The 17,007-nt window shown below is 49.0% G+C and overlaps 1 protein-coding gene across 10 annotated transcripts in view; it reads left to right on the forward strand.

Annotated features, from left to right (window-relative positions):
• The window catches only part of TIAM1 (TIAM Rac1 associated GEF 1), a 443,084-nt gene that overhangs the window by 59,536 nt on the left and 366,541 nt on the right, over nt 1–17,007 (forward strand). For 2 of the 10 annotated variants that reach the window (XM_002716805.6, XM_070071884.2), the window contains exon 2: nt 13,570–13,691. The exons of the other annotated variants lie outside the window; for them this stretch is intronic. The gene's annotated coding sequence lies outside the window, so the exon portion shown is untranslated. The remainder of the gene's footprint in view (nt 1–13,569; nt 13,692–17,007) is intronic. 10 annotated transcript variants of the gene reach the window in all.

Consider the following 17,007-nt stretch of genomic DNA (forward strand, 5'->3'; position numbering starts at 1 on the left):
TTATGAGTATCGGATCCTGAAAAAATGCAGGGTACCGAGCACCACAGGAGCATCTGAAGAAAGGGCTGACTCAGGGTCTGAGCATAGAGAAGCCAGTTGGGTCCCTGTGTCCTCCCCTCTGCTGCATGACTCATCAGCCCCCATGCATGAAGAGCTGATCCCATGGAGAGTAAGCCTTCGTCCCAATGCTGTCAGCAACCTGGGAAATAGGGGTCTCCAGTGTTGGATGTTTCATGTGCATTGTTCTCAAAATGAACAGAGGAGTGCCCTTGATCTCAGACACCAGCCAGTTTTGGGCCAGGGCCCAGGTTGATAGACCATAACTCAATCTGGGTCTCTCATGTAAGGGCAGGAGCCCAATTACTTGAGCTGTCTCCACTGCCTTCCTGGGTCTGCATTAACAGGCAACTGGGATTAGTAACTGGAGCCAGGAATCAAACTCAGACACTGTAAGGTGGAACATGGGTTGTCTTAACAAATGCCTGCTCTTAAACTGGTATTGAGGGTGGCTTTTGAAGTGGCCGGGTGGAGAATTTGTACCCCTCGGAGCCATCTTCTTTTTGACAAAGTGGTGACTCTAACTTGGAAAGTGTGAGGATGAGGTGCCCTGAGGGACCAGGTTCCTTGCTCTTCAGTGGACAGTGCCTACTCTTCTGAACGCATCCTTGGGCCACAGTGAGGATGAAATCAGACCTCCCTTTTGCCGGCAAGTATAGCTCATTGCAGGCTGTTTTTCACCATGGTCCTGAGTTGCCCTGTAGTGCATTTGTGGGGAAGCAGGAACATGTACTCCCCTAGAAAGTCAAGACAGACGACCCTCAGCTTGCTCATACCTAACTAAAAGGGGTAATGCTTCCTTTGGGAGATCCAGGTTCTTCACCCTAGCACTGGGCAGAGATTGAGAGAGTTAACCTTTTACCTACACGCAAGTGATTCCTTCCTCCCACCCTCCCTCTCTCCCCTCCTCCCTCCCTTTCTTCCTTCCTTCCTCCCTCCCTCCTTCCCTCCCTCCCTCCCTCCTTCCCTCCCTCCCTCCTTCCCTTCCTTCCTCCTCTCCCTTTCTTCCTCCCTTCCTCCCTCCTCTCCCTTTCTTCCTCCCTTCCTCCCTCCCTCTTTCCCTCCCTCCCTCCCTCCCTTCCCTCCTCCCTCCCTTCCTTCCTCCCTCCCTCCCTTCCTTCCTCCCTCCCTCCCTTCCTTCCTCCCTTCCTTCCTTCCTCCCTCCCTCCCTTCCTTCCTCCCTCCCTCCCTCCCTTCCTCCCTCCTCTCCCTTTCTTCCTCCCTTCCTCCCTCCCTCCTTCCCTCCCTCCCTCCCTCCCTTCCCTCCTTCCTCCCTTCCTTCCTCCCTCCCTCCCTCCCTTCCTCCCTTCCTTCCTCCTCTCCCTTTCTTCCTCCCTTCCTCCCTCCCTCTTTCCCTCCCTCCCTCCCTCCCTTCCCTCCTTCCTCCCTTCCTTCCTCCCTCCCTTCCTTCCTCCCTCCCTCCCTCCCTTCCTCCCTCCTCTCCCTTTCTTCCTCCCTTCCTCCCTCCCTCCTTCCCTCCCTCCCTCCCTCCCTTCCCTCCTTCCTCCCTTCCTTCCTCCCTCCCTCCCTCCCTTCCTCCCTTCCTTCCTCCTCTCCCTTCCTTCCTCCCTCCCTCCCTTCCTTCCTCCCTTCCTTCCTCCTCTCCCTTTCTTCCTCCCTTCCTCCCTCCCTTCCTTCCTCCCTTCCTCCTTTCCTTGCTCCTGCATCCCTCCCTCCCTCCCTCCCTCCCTCCCTTTATTTGATAGGTAGAGTTAGAGAGAGTGAGAGGGAGAGAGAGATCTTTCCCATCTGCTGGTTCACCCCCCAAATGGCCACAATGGCTAGGGCTGGGCAAAGCAGAAACCAGGAGCCTGGACCTCCATCTGGGTATCCATGTGGGTGGCAGGAGCCTAGGCACTTGGGCCATCTTCTGCTACTTTCTCAGGCACATTAGCAGTGAGCTGGATTGGAAGTCAAGCAGCTGGAACTCGAACCATTGCTTATATGGGATGCCACTGTTGCAAGCAGTAGCTTAACCTCCTGCACCACTGTGCTGGTCATCCCCCCCCCCACCCCCCCCCGTTGTGGAGTAGTAGGTTAAGCATCTGCCTGTGGCGCCGGCATCCCACATGGGTACCAGTTTGAGTCCTGGCTGCTCCATTTCCTATCCAGCTCCCTGCTAATAGCCTGGGAAAGCAATGGAATATGGCCCACATGCTTGGGCTCTTGCACCCACATGGGAGACCTGGAAGAAACTCCTGGCTCCTAGCTTTGGAATGGCCCAGCTCTGGCCACTGTGGCCATTTGGGAAGTGAACCAGTGAATGGAAGACCTCCCTCTCTGTGTCTGTAACTCTGCCTCTCAAATAAATAAATACATCTTTGAAAAAAAAATTTGTATTTGAGCAGTAGACACACACAGATACACACACGGGGAGTGGGGGGGAGGGAGAGAGAGAGTGAGAGAATGTGCTCTCATCTGTTGGTTCACTGCCTAAAAGTCTGCAGTGGACCCCACTGGGGTTGCAGCCAGGTGTGGGAACTCAGTTATTCAGGTCTCACACATAGATAGCAGGAACCCAATCACTTGGGCCATCACCTCTGCCTCCCAAGGTCTGCATTAGCAGGAGTCAGGAGCTGGAGCTAGGCACTGAACCTAGGTACTCTGATGTGGGATGCAGGTGTTTTAACCACTAGCTGCATGCCTGCTGGTTCTGCAAGTGATTGCTGATTGAAAATCTACATGGGAAGGTAGGTGGACTGGTCCCAACTCTCCATTGCAATGCTTGGAATAGTGTTGTTGTTTTGTTTTTGGAGGGACCACTTGGATTTGAACCTTAACTAACTCGTCTCTGTCCCGTCATTCTTGGAATTTTGCAGTTGGAAGGCCATGGTTCAGGCCTCACATTTGAGAACTGAGAGCACATCAGCTCTTTGGTATCTTGTTCTGGGTAAGGTCAGGCCAAGCTCGGCCTCTGGTACCCCAGAGCTACATGTCTTCTGTGCAGGGTTTCTACCTGTACTGTTGTGCAGCATCCTCAGAGGAGACAGAGAAGGAGAAGCAGCCCTCAAGACACTTGGTCGGAGTGGGTCAGGAATGAGCCACACACTTAGGATCCGAGTAGCAGGAACAGTGCCAAGTGGAAGTCCTCCCACTCAGAGACCCTCTTCATGCTGGCACATCTTGATTTCTCTTGTGCAGGGCTTGGAATCCATCCTTTTAGGGCAACACTTGGAGTTGCTCTTTCTGTGTGTGTTCCCATTAACCAGCCTCAGCCAAACAGACATGGGGCAGTCAGACAGGGCAGGGACACTTGCCTTCTGGTGCGAACACCAGGGACAGGAACCATCCTTCCGGGGGAAGGTGGGAAGTGCGTATGTTCCTCCTTGAAAGTTAATACTTAGCTGAGTTAGGTTTTTTGGTGCAATTGGCTTAATTGCCTCCTCCACCACTACAAAGATATGTAATAAAGACCTTACTATTATACTCAAAGTGAATCACTGCTAGCAAGGCTTCTTTCCATTTCATTTTTTTAAAAAAGATGTATTTCCTTGTTTGAAAGGCAGAGAGAGTGAGAGCAGGAAGGAGAAAGAGTGAGAGAGGGATAGTTTCCATCTGCTGGTTCACTCTCCTAAATGGCCACAATGGCCAGTGCAGGGCCAGACCAAAGCCACGAGCCTGGAACTTCATCTGGGTCTGCCCTGTGGGCCACTTTCTGCCACCTTCTCAGGTGCATTAGCAGGGAGCTGGATCGGAAGCCAAGAAGCTGGGAATCGAAACGATGCTCATATGGAATGCTGGTGTCGTCACAGGTGCCAGCTTAACCTGCAACACCACAATGCCTGCCGCTCGCCCTGTCGTTTTGTCTTTTGAAGACTCAGCATGCGTGGATTTGCTTCTGTCTTGTGAGCCAGCTACCAGCCATGCTTGTGTTTTCATGGAGGCCCGTGGGGTACTGCAGGGAGTGCCCAGCTGGGGACAGAAAGCCTGACCAGTCCACTAATGGTAACCCATTTCTGATTTTGGACCATACTTAGTGCCCATTTTCTTCCTTCCTTCCTTCCTTCCTTCCTTCCTTCCTTCCTTCCTTCCTTCCTTCCTTCCTTCCTTCCTTCCTTCCTTCCTTTCTCCAGCTGGGGACAGAAAGCCTGACCAGTCCACTAATGGTAACCCATTTCTGATTTTGGACCATACTTAGTGCCCATTTTCTTCTTTCCTTCCTTCCTTCCTTCCTTCCTTCCTTCCTTCCTTCCTTCCTTCCTTCCTTCCTTCCTTCCTTCCTTCCTTCCTTCCTTTTTTTTTTTTTGACAGGCAGAGTGAACAGTGAGAGAGAGAGACAGGAGAGAAAGGTCTTCCTTTTCCATTGGTTCACCCCCCAATGGCCGCTGCGGTTGGTGCGCTGCAGCCGGCACACTGCGCTGATCTGAAGCCAGGAGCCAGGTGCTTCTGGTCTCCCATGGAGTGCAGGGCCCAAGGACTTGGGCCATCCTCCACTACACTCCCGGGCCATAGCAGAGAGCTGGCCTGGAAGAGGAGCAACTGGGACAGAATTCGGTGCCCCGACCGGGACTAGAACCCAGTGTGCCGGCGCCGCAGGTAGAGGTTTAGCCTGTGGAGCCGCTGCACTGGCCAGTGCCCATTTTCTTATCTGTAACAAAAAATAGGGAGCTCAGGTGACCCCCAGCAATGAAATATTCTGAGATCCCTGCACTTCCTCCTCTCAATTCTACCCCCTCCCCCACTTTTATTTTGGAGTTGGCCTGGATTCCAGTCCCGTTCCCAGGTGACAGGTTTGAAGGAGATGGGTCCGTCCTTGACTGATTGCCTTTCTGAAACTCCCTTTGTGCTCCCTCCATGAAGAAGCTCTTGAGCAGGAACGGCAGGCAGCCAAGTGCTGCCACCCACACTAACAATCCTTGAGTAATTAGGTCCTGAGTGTACAAACTGTGAAACGCGCTAAAAAGGTGCAGTTCTGGAGCCGGCGCCGTGGCTCAATAGGCTAATCCTCCACCTTGCGGCGCCGGCACACCGGGTTCTAGTCCCGGTTGGGGCGCCGGATTCTGTCCCGGTTGCCCCTCTTCCAGGCCAGCTCTCTGCTATGGCCAGGGAGTGCAGTGGAGGATGGCCCAGGTGCTTGGGCCCTGCACCCCATGGGAGACCAGGAAAAGCACCTGGCTCCTGGCTCCTGCCAGGATCAGCGCGGTGCGCCGGCTGCAGCGGCGGCCATTGGAGGGTGAACCAACGGCAAAAGGAAGACCTTTCTCTCTCTGTCTCTCTCTCTCACTGTCCACTCTGCCTGTCAAAAAAAAAAAAAAAAAAAAAAAAAAAAAAAAAAAGGTGCAGTTCTGGATGAACCAGGCACCTGGAGACAGGTGATCCAGGCTAAACCGTCTTAGGCAGCTTTCTGAATGAAGCAGAGACTCCTCTCACCTTACCCACTGTCTGGGCATCATAGTGTCCTTTTTAGTGGCCACGCTATCCCCAGTTCTCTTTTCCTCATGGGTGGTACCGCCCCAGATCTGCGGGCAGGTGGATGGATAGTGGGGGTGGTGGTGGTGGTGCCCAAGGACATAGAAATTGGTGCCTTCTTAAAGTTGTTTTTTTTCTGAGGGTATTGTGGGCCCTACAAGCGTCCTCTCTGGCATGTCTCCCTTTCCTGTTTTCTAAGATCCGGCGCCTGGCAGACGGGTTGCTAACCCTCTTAGAACTGGGGCAATTGAGTCATTAATTCTGCAGTTGAATTCTTCGATACTGGAGCTTTCCCTTGAGCTCTCCACACTGCAAGGTGAAACCAGAACAGGTGCTGGAATGGGGCACGGGCCAGGGCAGTGCCCACTCAAAAGCTCTTTTACTTTGGTTGAATTCTCTAGTGGCTGGTGACTAGGCTTGTTGAACCCTCATAACCAAAAATGGCATTTTTTACTGGTAAAAACCATGATGTGGATTTGGTGGTTTCCAACAAGAATGCTAATTTTATGTGGATGGCATAGGTCAAAGAGATCGTTGGGTGTGGGTGAGTCAGGGTCCCAAGCATTACTTCTTTTTCTTCAAGCTATGTAGACATCTAGAAATGTGCTTTTCTGCTTTGGTTCGACTCTTTGCCCTTTTTCTTTCCATCTTGGTTGGCCTGCTGTTTGTTGATAGCAGCTCCTACTACCTACCGGGATTGCCACAAGTGTTCCTGAGAGACACGGGATGTGTGCAGGCTGAATCAGCCTCTGCGGTGGTGGGATGTGTGGTCCTGACCCTCTGGTCTATATTCAAGGTCATTCCATCACTGTCTTTATCCCTTTGGGGACCGTGAGTGATTCAAAATGGCAGCCATCCCCAAGAAAACACCCAGTTTTCCACATTTCTCTCTTCTGCAAAGGCTGATTACTGAGGGTCGCCTTTCCTGGGGTATCATGTATTATTTATGTTTGCACAAGTGTTTGGTTTCCTCAGGCAAGTTGGGGGGGTTCTTTAAAAGGGGAGGGGTTGGCCCACGCTGTGGCTCATCAGGCTAATCCTCCGCCTGGGGCACCGGTACCCCGGGTTCTAGTTCCGGTTGGGGTGCCCGGTTCTGTCCTGGTTGCTCCTCTTCCAGTCCAGCTCTCTGCTGTGGCCCGGGAAGGCAGTGGAGGATGGCCCAAGTGCTTGGGCCCTGCACCCACATGGGAGACCAGGAGGAAGCACCTGGCTCCTGGCTTCAGATTGGCACAGCACACCAGCCATAGAGGCCATTTGTGGGGTGAACCAACGGAAGGAAGACCTTTCTCTCTGTTTCTCTCTCTCAATAACTCTGCCTGTCAAAAAAAAAAAAAAAAAAAAAAAAAAAGGTGGGGTCTGGGGAGGGAAGCTGTGCTGTTTCTCCAGGCTGCTGTTAAACTGGATGATGAACTAGGAACTTAAAACAACAGGAATTTATTCTCTCCCAGTTCTGGGGGCTGGGAAGTCCAAAATCAAGGTGTTAGCCAGGTTGGTTCTTTCTGTGATTCTTCAGGACTTGCTTTTTCCAGCTTGATGTGGCTTTCCGGCAACCCTTGACGCTGCCTGGCCGGTAGCTCCGTCACTGCAGCTCTGTCTGCGTCATCATATGGCTGTCTTCTCCCTGTGCGTCTCGCTGTCTCTCCCACTTCCTCTTCCAAGGACATGAATCATATGGCCTAAGGGCCTGTTGAGCTCCAATATGACCTCATCTTAACCCGATCACATCTTCAAAGTCCTATTTCCAAATAAAATCTCTTCAAAGATTGAGGCTCAGACCTCAGTGTATCTTTTTGAGGGACACAATTCAACCCATCACAAAGGATTTGTGTACTGAACTTGATGGAAGTTGAGAAGGGACAGCTGTTGGCCAAGGCTCTGTTAGTATGGGGCTGTGTTGGCCACTTTCACCTTCACCCTTCTGAAGATAGGTGTGGTGATTTCCATTGTACAGGTGGAGGCTGAGTCTTAGAAGCTAAGTCAGCCCCAGTTGCCCACACTGGTCAGTGGAGAGCTAGGCTGGAACCCAGGACTCTGGCAGCTGGGTGTACTTTCCCTTCTTTTTCTGGGATGCCCATCTGTGCTGCCCCCTAATCCATATGTGTGTGTGTGTGTGTGTGTGTGCGCGCGCACGCCTTCTTTGAACCCCGGAGGAGCGCACTCGGGAGATGGGGTGAGTGTGTCCCTTCTTATGCTGGTTGATGTTGATGTTTGTCTCCCTCTGCTGGGCCAGGAGCTTCTCAGCTGTGTCTTTCCCAGCCACCCAGCAGGGCTCAATGTGTCTTTGCTGAATAAACAGACCCCGTTATCTTACAGTTCTGAGGGAGAAGGAGCCTCTGTCCTTAGCTCAAGTCCTGCCTTTCTCACCTCCCTTACCCTTTCTCAAATACAATCCATCAGTAGTATTTCTGATAACAACTCACGGGCCAGTTCTTGGGCAACCAAGATAACCACATAGTCCATCAAAGAGGAGTAGTAAGTGGGTGGTAAGTAAAGAGGCTGAGTAAGGGAGTGAGACTTGGGCCGAGAGCAGCCGTGGGTGTCCTTGAGCAAAAGAGAGAGTGGGACTGCAGGGTGCCTGCCTGTGAGAACTGGAAAGCCAATGGCTTCTGCAGACAGAGGTGTTTTCTCTTCCCATTGCTGTCTGAGCTTGCTTGGCTCCTGTGAAAGTTCACCGATTGGGGCCAGCGCTGTGGCGTAGTGGGTACATCTACCGCCTGCAGTGCTGACACCCCATATGGGCGCTGGTTCTTGTCCTGGCTGCTCCACTTGTGGTCCAGCTCTCTGCTATGGCCTGGGAAAGCAGAAGATGGCCCAAGTGCTTGGGCCCCTACAATCGCGTGGGAGACATGGAAAGATTTATCTCTCTCTGCCTCTTTGTCTCTGGAATTCTCCCTTTCAAATAAGTAAACAAATCTTTTAAAGAATAAAAAAGTTCATGGATGGTGGGTTAGGCCAGCAGGAAGATTCATTTCCCATTCATTCTGAATTGCCCATCTCTGACCATCCTGAGAAACCTTACAAATGTGACATAGATCCAAGAGTCTCTCACATTGGTAACACACAGTGGAGTGACTTCTTGCCATTCTTTTATTTTTTGAAGATTTTATTTATTTATTTGAAAGGCAGACTTAGAAAGAGAAAGAGATAGAGATTGCTGGTTTACTCCCCAAGTAGCCGTAATGACCAGGGCTGAGCCAGGCCAAAGCCAGGAGCCTGGAGTTTTATCTAAGTCTCCCATGTGGGTGGCAGGGCCAAAGCACTTGGGCTGTCTTCTGCTGTTTTTCTCAGGACATTAGCAGAGAGATGGATACAAAATGGAGCAGCTGAGACAGGAACTGGTGCCCATACGGGACGCTGGCATTGCAGGTGGTGGCTTTACTTGCTATGCTACAGTTGGGCCCCATGGTTATTTTCAAGGGAGGGTAGTGGCTGCCACTGTGGGTGGTCAGATGCGGTATATACATGGGCATGATGGACCAAGGTTCAGCCAGCTGGACAGATGTCTCAGTGTGTCGATTCCTGGAGTCTCAGAACCGGCAGTGGCAGCTTGAGGAATGGAACAATGGAGAATTTTCTTGCTGTAATTTTTTTTTTTTTAATGAGAAAATTCTCTTGAATTTAGGCTGAAACTTGATAGAACATGCTTTTCCGAATTTCCAGCTCTGCTTGTCTGGCATGAACCCCCTCCAAATAGGCATCCCTCCAAGCACAGTGGCCTGAGGGGTCGCATCTGGGCAGTGTCCTGCCAGGTGGCTTCTGTCCCATTTCTTGTTTCTCTGGTTTAAGCTACCCCAAACTGCCTGCTTGCACAATTTATTTTCCTTTAACATTTTTTCAGAGTGATTTTACTTTGTCTATATATGTCAAATGGGCAGTGCTTTCACATGATTTAAAATATATAAAAGAGGTTTTAATGAAAAATCTTCCTTCTCTCCTGTCATCTAACTACCCAATTCCTCTTTGCACAGAAAGTTAGCTAGCATTACCAGTTTCTTACGTGTTTTTGCAGATGCATTATATGCAAATAACTGCTTATCTATATCTATATATATCTTCCCCCTTCCCCTCTCCACTAGTTTTGCCAATTGTTAGATTCCATGCATCTCATTATTCATCTTTTTTCCCCCACAAAACAGCATAGTTTTAAAAATCTTATCTGTATATAAATTGCTATATAAATATATGGCATAATAAGAATTATATATAATAATGAATATAAATGGCTTCCTGATTCTTATAACTATTGTGATATTATTTCAAGTTTACAGAAAAGTTACAAGAATAGTATCAAAAAAACCTTCATATACTGCTGTCGTCTGAATGGCCAAATCGATGGTATTGAGAAGTGGGGTCTTGGGTCTAGCATTGTAGCACAGTGGGTTGTTAACCATTTGTGTTGCTGGTGTCCTATATGGGCACTGGTTTGAGTCCTCGCTGCTCCACTTCCAATCCAACTGCCTGCTAATGTACCAGGGAAAGCAGTGGAAGATGGCTCCAGTGATTGTGCCCCTCTGCCTGTATGGGAGACCTGAATGAAGCTTCTGGATAAATAAAATTAGAAAGATTTGGGGTCCTTGTATTCATTTTTTTTTAATTAATTTGAAAGGCAGAGTTACAAGGAGAGAGAGGGAGAGATAGAGAGATCTTCCATATGCTGGTTCACTTCCCAAATGGCTGTAACACTCAGGGCTGGGCTGGGCTGAAGCTAGAATGCAGGAGCTTCTTCTGTGTCTCTCACATGGGTGCAGAGGCCCAAATACTTGGGCCATCTTTTGCTGCTTTCCCAGGCACATTAGCCGGGAGATGGATCTGAAGTGGAGCAGCTGGAACATGAACTGGTGCCCATATGGGATGCTGGCATCTCAGGTGGAGGATTAATCTATTATGCCACAGTGCTTTCCCCAGAGGTGGGGTCTTTAAGAGATATTGGAGCAGTGAGTATTCCTCCCTCAAAATGGGATTAAGGGCCTTATAAAAGAGGCTTGTATAACCTGTGACTCTTGCTTGTGTGCCTTCTGCCATGTGAAGTCTCAGCACTGCCCCCTGCTGGAGAACATAGCACCAGGGCGCCATCTTGGAAACAGAGCTGCCTTTGATGGAAGGCAACACCTGCTAGCTTCAAAGCCCCCAGAATGATGGGTAAACAACTTTCTGTGACGATGAATTTTCTAGCTGCAGATATTTTGTTGTAGCAGCACAAGTGGACTAAGACATGACCCCTTTACCCAAACTTGCCAGTTGTTTGCATTTTATCCCACTTGCTTTGTAATCCCCTTGCCATGCATACAGATGTAAATGCACACATACATGCATGTAACATGCTGATCCTCACACAGACACTCTTACTCTGGCATATGTTGGAGTGCATTGGAAGCATCATGTCCCTCTCTGGGGCCCTAAGAACAAGGGCATTTTTGCACAACTCAGAGAACCTTTCATTGTGTTACACTTTACCTGCATCCTTCTCTGTCTTACTTTAGGTAGGGTATGCGGATACGTACTTTTGTTCACTTTTTTTGAGTGATCTGCAGTGGATCTTTTAGGACTGCAGAGCTGGAGAGCATCTTAGCTTTTTTGCATTAAGTCTATGACAAGGTGTCCTTTCCCGGACCCATAGCCCTTCTGCCACTCCGGCCTCCTCTGTAGTGTTTGCCGAGCCTCTGTACTTTCCTCGTATTGGCTTTGGGAGAAAGCATCAGAAGAGGGAGATTTTTAATTCACATTCTGTTTCTAATAACAGAATAACTTTTAGGAAAGAGGCTTATTTTGGCCCACAGTTCTTGAGGTGCGAGGTCCAGGGGGCTTTTTATGTTAGCTGGCACAGTCCTGGGGTGGCACAGCATATTGTCACATGGTAGGAGACAGGGAGTGCATGTGTGTCTGTGTCTCTGCCAGTCTTGCTCCCTGTTCTTATGAACTCACAGGATTTAGTCCTGGGGGTTCCACCTTGGTAACTGTACCCAGTCACCTTCCAAAGGCCCTACCTGTAACCTCCAAAGTCAGGCTATGTCTTCACCTTCTTTGTACTTTACAGTGGGGATTGCATTTCAGTAGGTGAAGGCTTGGGGGAGACCTTCAGGCCATGCCCAGACCTTGGCAGAGAATGTTGTCTTGATCCTTGGGCCTTCTGTATCTTGGACTGGATCCCTTGGGGGAGGAGAAAGGGAGATGGGGAAGGGGAGCCAGCATCTTCAGTGCCTGATGTACATTTAGAGCCTGTAGAGGTGACAGAAAAGAATCAGATCCAATTCCTGCCCACCAGAGACGCACTTCAGTTTAACAAGCATGTGTGGCTCTGCCTACGCTGTGCTGGCTGCTGCCAGCCCTGGGATACACATTCTGTACTTCTGCCCTGAGTGAGCACATGGGCCTCTGGCTGGTCTGTTTGCTGGCTGGCTCCTGATCCTGTCACCTGCTGCTGTGGAAAGCATTTTCTATTTTGGAAAAAAAGTTCTTTTTCATTAAAATTTGAGAGAGAGAGAGAGAGACAGAGAGAGACAGAGAGAGAGAGAGAAAAATGATGCTCCCATCTTATGGCTTACTTTCTAAATGCCTATAACACCTGGGGCTAGGCTGGGCTGGGCTGAAGCCAAGAGCACATTAGCAGAAATTGGGAGTTGGGATTGGAAGCAGAGCTGGAACCCAGACCCAGGTATTCCAGTGTGGATGGAATGCAGTGTCTGAACCATCATTTTAACTGCTAGGCCAAATATCTGCTCCTTAAAAAAATATTTAACTGATATATAGAAATTGTACACATTTATGAGATACCCTATGATATTTCAGAACATGTATTGTGTAATATTCAAATCAGGGTAAATACATCTATCTTTTCAAATATTCAAAGTCCTTTCTTCTACGTTTGTATTTATTTTATTTATACACCTTACGTTATTAGCTCCAGTCACTCTACGGTGCAGTACAACACCGGAGCATCTTACTCCTGTCCATCTATAACTTAGTTCCTATTAATCAGCTTTTTGGTATTAATTTTCCTAAAGCTCCACTCCTGACCAGGTAGGAACTTCAGCCTTGTGTTCAGTCCTGCCAGGTCTTTCCCTCTGTTTTATTTTGTTTTTAAACGCATGGTTTGTTTCTGTATCCCCTGTGTTCCACCCAACTGGATACTATGCAGTTTCAGAATTTGCCCTCAAGTTTTCTGTTTTTTTTTTTTTTCTTTTAAATTTGACAGAGTTAGACAGTGAGAGAGAGAGAGACAGAGAGAAAGGTCTTCTTTCCGTTGGTTCACCCCCCAAAATGGCTGCTACAGCAGGCGCTGCGCCGATCTGAAGCCAAGAGCCAGGTGCTTCTTCCTGGTCTCCCATGTGGGTGCAGGGCCCAAGGAATTGAGCCATCCTCCACTGCCTTCCCAGGCCACAGTAGAGAGCTGTACTGGAAGAGGAGCAACCGGGACTAGAACCCAACGCCCATATGGGATGCCAGCGCCTCAGGAGGAGGATTAACCAAGTAAGTCATGGTGCTGGCCCCCTTTTTTTTTTTTTAAAGATTTATTTATTTATTTGAAAGGCAGAGTTACAAAGAGGAAGAGACAGAGAGAGATATAGAGATCTTCCATTCACTGGTTCACTCACCAAATGGCTACAAGAGCCAGAGCTGGGCTGATCTGAAGCCAGGAGTCACTTCCGGGTCTCCCAGGAGGATGCAGGGGCCCAAGGACTTGGGCCATCTTCTAATGCTTTCCCAGACCATAGCGGAGAGCTGGATCAGAAGTGGAGCTGCCGGGACTTGAACTGGAACCCACATGCTGATACTGCTGGTGGTGGCTTTACCTGCTACACCACAGCTCTGGCAAGTTTTCTGTTCTTTGCCTTTGAAAATGCCAATCCACTTCATTTTTCTATCATTAAGGATCTGTTTCATTTGCCTCCTCTCTCATGAAGGCTTTCCCTGGGATTTTCAGCTTTGTAAGATTTCTTCCTAATTGAAAGCCCTGTGGCGTCTTGTATTGCCTTTCCACTGTTGATGGCCTATGTGCCTTATGTTGTGTATATGGGCAGTTAACTTTCACAGCCACTTTTCTCCTAACCAGGTGACACATGCGTGAAAGGCAAATTCATACTCCTCCTTGCTTTCTCTCCTAAGTTCTAGAAAGAATACAAGTCCCCTGGATGGTTTTTGAACTGGAATTACATTCTCTTTGAAGTCCATACTGTACCTGGCATATCGTTGGCCCTTAGGTATCGTCAGGACTGAAGTTAATAAAGGTGAGTAGATCACTGAATGGTTTTGGTGAATTTCGAATACTGCAGATATCTGGGTATGTTCTTATATTTATCAAATGAAACAACTTCATTAAAAATATACATTAAAGCATTATTTTTAAAATTTGAGAGGCAGGCCGGCGCCGCGGCTCACTAGGCTAATCCTCCGCCTAGCGGCGCCGGCACACCGGGTTCTAGTCCCGGTCAGGGCGCCGGATTCTGTCCCGGTTGCCCCTCTTCCAGGCCAGCTCTCTGCTGTGGCCAGGGAGTGCAGTGGAGGATGGCCCAGGTGCTTGGGCCCTGCACCCCATGGGAGACCAGGAAAAGCACCTGGCTCCTGGCTCCTGCCATCAGATCAGCGCGGTGCGCTGGCCGCAGTGCGCCGGCCGCGGCGGCCATTGGAGGGTGAACCAACGGCAAAAGGAAGACCTTTCTCTCTGTCTCTCTCTCTCACTGTCCACTCTGCCTGTCCAAAAAAAAAAAAAAAAAAAAAAAAAAAAAATTTGAGAGGCAGACAGAGACAGAATGACAGAGTTCCCATCTGCTAGCTAGTTCCTCAAATGTCCACCATGGCTATGGGGCATGGACGAAACTGGGAGCCAGGAAATTAATCCAAGTCTCCTACATGGGTGGCAGGAACCCGGCTGTTTGAACTGTCATTGCTGTCTCCTAGGTCTGCAATAGCAGGAGCCTAAGATCAAGAGCCAGAGCTGGGAATTGAACCCAAGTACTCTGATGTGGGACTTGGGCCTCCAAACCAGCATGTTAACCACTGGGCTGGACGCTTGCCCCCAGCTTTATTAAATGCAGCTGTTGAGCACGCGTGTGCTTTTTAAGAGAATGAGGATATATATAATGTGATAGGTAGATTTTTCAAAATTTAGCATTTTCCTGTGTGTATATGTATAAAAGTAGTCATTTTTTTGGTTTGTTTGTTTGACAGGCAGAGTGGACAGTGAGAGAGAGAGACAGAGAGAAAGGTCTTTCTTTGCCGTTGGTTCACCCTCCAATGGCCACCGCGGCCCACGCGCTGCGGCCGGTGCACCGTGCTGATCCGATGGCAGGAGCCAGGTGCTTCTCCTGGTCTCCCATGGGGTGCAGGGCCCAAGCACCTGGGCCATCCTCCACTGCACTCCCTGGCCACAGCAGAGAGCTGGCCTGGAAGAGGGGCAACCGGGACAGAATCTGGTGCCCCGACCGGGACTAGAACCCGGTGTGCCGGCGCCGCTAAGTGGAGGATTAGCCTAGTGAGCCGCGGCGCTGGCCAAAAGTAGTCATTTTTAAAGCTTACGTAGCCTCAAGAAATTAGTGTTTGAAGAAGAAACTTGCAGGCACAGAGCTGAGAGGCTTTTCTCTGCAGTCAGCTGGTGTTATCGTTTGCTTGTGTCTGTTTTTTGAGCATGGAGAGGCCTACATGAAATCCGTGCCCGTAACAAGATGGTTATGTACTGACAGTTGTCTGCCACTTGTGCTCCCCAGCAGCCTTCGCTTCTTGCAAAAATTGCTTGGGAGTTTTCCTTCTCCAAAGTCTGATAGATTTCACCCATTAGTTCTCAGAGTCTCAATTTGGCGATGACTTTCAGCAGCTGGCCATGTATGAGTTGCTGAAGTGAGGAGATCTCAGGAATTCTGGCTTTCCTTACTCCTAGGGTGGCCTCGAGAGATCCATTTTTTTCAGCTGCTTGAAGTCTGTTAGTCGCTTCACCTGCTAGAATGACTTGTAGTCGTGTGTGTGTGTGTGTGTGTGTGTGTGTGTACGCATGCGTGTATGGGGAGGGGAGCATTGGGAAGCAGGTTCGTGATTGACAGGAAGTCACCATGAAGGGTCTAGTTACCTGGCCCCTACCTGCTTTCCTGGGGTTCTGATCCAAATAGTCTGATAAATTCTCTTTTAGCCATCAGGTATCTGTACAATCTTAGTAATGAGCCTTGTTATAGGGGTCTACCAGTTCAAATGGTTTGGTCTACTGGAAACAAAAGATTCAAATACATAAATAAGGAATTCATGGAAAATAGAAGATATGTTTATTTTGGTGAAATTTATTTTGAGATTCATGCATCATTTTCCTCAATACACATTTTCCATGATTTTCTGTTTGTGTGTGTGAGAGAAAGCGAGTGAACAAGTATGCAGTAAGTTCTCTGATGTGTTGGTTCATTCTCCCAAATACTCATAACAGCTGGGGATGGACCAGGGCTGGAGCCAGCAGCTGGGAATGTAGTACAGGTCTTCCATGTACATGGCAGGAATCTGATCACTGGTGCTATCACTGGTGCACTGGTCCTGCCAGTGCAGCCTCCCAGGGTCTGCACTGGCAGGAAGCTGGAGGCAAGAGCCAGAGGTGGAGGCAGGAATTGAACCCAAGCACTCTGATGTGTGATGTAGGTGTCTTAATCCCTGGGCTACCTGGTCCACTTCAAAGTTTTAAAAGACCCCCTTAAATATTATGGAGTTTAGTATCTCACTTGATAGCTCCAGGGTTAATTGTACAAGTAAGTGATGGCCTCAGAGTCGTGAGTTCTGTCTGTTGTCCTGGTTCACTATCCTCGGGTGTTTACTTGACCTTTGGGTTTATTTCTGCCCAGTGGTGGCAAACATGGCAGTTTGACCTGCAGCACTAACAGTAATGACAACAACACTTGGCCAAAAAAGAGGCATTTCCACTAGATTGCCTCTTTTCATCTGGAAGGAAAATCTTTCTCAGGGCCAGCTGACTTTATGCCTTACTCCATTGGCTGCGGTGGAGTCACATGGCCAGCCCCATTCCAATCACAGGCACAGGGGACTGGACTGTTCCCATTGGTTTATCAGATCCATATTCAGGCAGATGTTAGGAGGAAGCTGTTCTCCGAGGCCATCACTGTCCAAGAATGTGAATTTGAAAATATGTGTTCTGTTAACAAAGAGTGAGGCACACAAGGATGGCTCTTGGAAAGGCAACTAGAGGTTTATTATTATTTTTTAAAGGATAAGTGCTAGTCTTTTGCCTACTGGTTGAGACACTTGTGTCCCATATAGGAATCCTAAGTTCTATACTTGGCTCAGCTTCTGATTTTAGTTTTCTGCCAATGGAGGCCCTGGGAGCGGAGGTGATAGCTCAAATACAAAGGTTGCTCAATGCCACCCACATGGAAGACTCATTGAATTCCCAGCTCGTGGATTCAGCCTGGCTCAGTTCCATACATTGCAGGCATTTGAGGAGAGAACCAGTGGATGGGATCTCTCTCTCCTTCTGTCTCTCTGCCTCTCAAATAAATAAACAAATAATAAATAATAAAAAACCTTTAAAGGATAGGTTTAGGCTTGTTTCAGCCAAAA

This window comes from Oryctolagus cuniculus, chromosome 4 (genome assembly GCF_051225735.1).
Source record: "Oryctolagus cuniculus isolate XC-2025 breed Fujian yellow rabbit chromosome 4, ASM5122573v1, whole genome shotgun sequence".
In the NCBI taxonomy this organism is placed as follows: Eukaryota; Metazoa; Chordata; class Mammalia; order Lagomorpha; family Leporidae; genus Oryctolagus; species Oryctolagus cuniculus.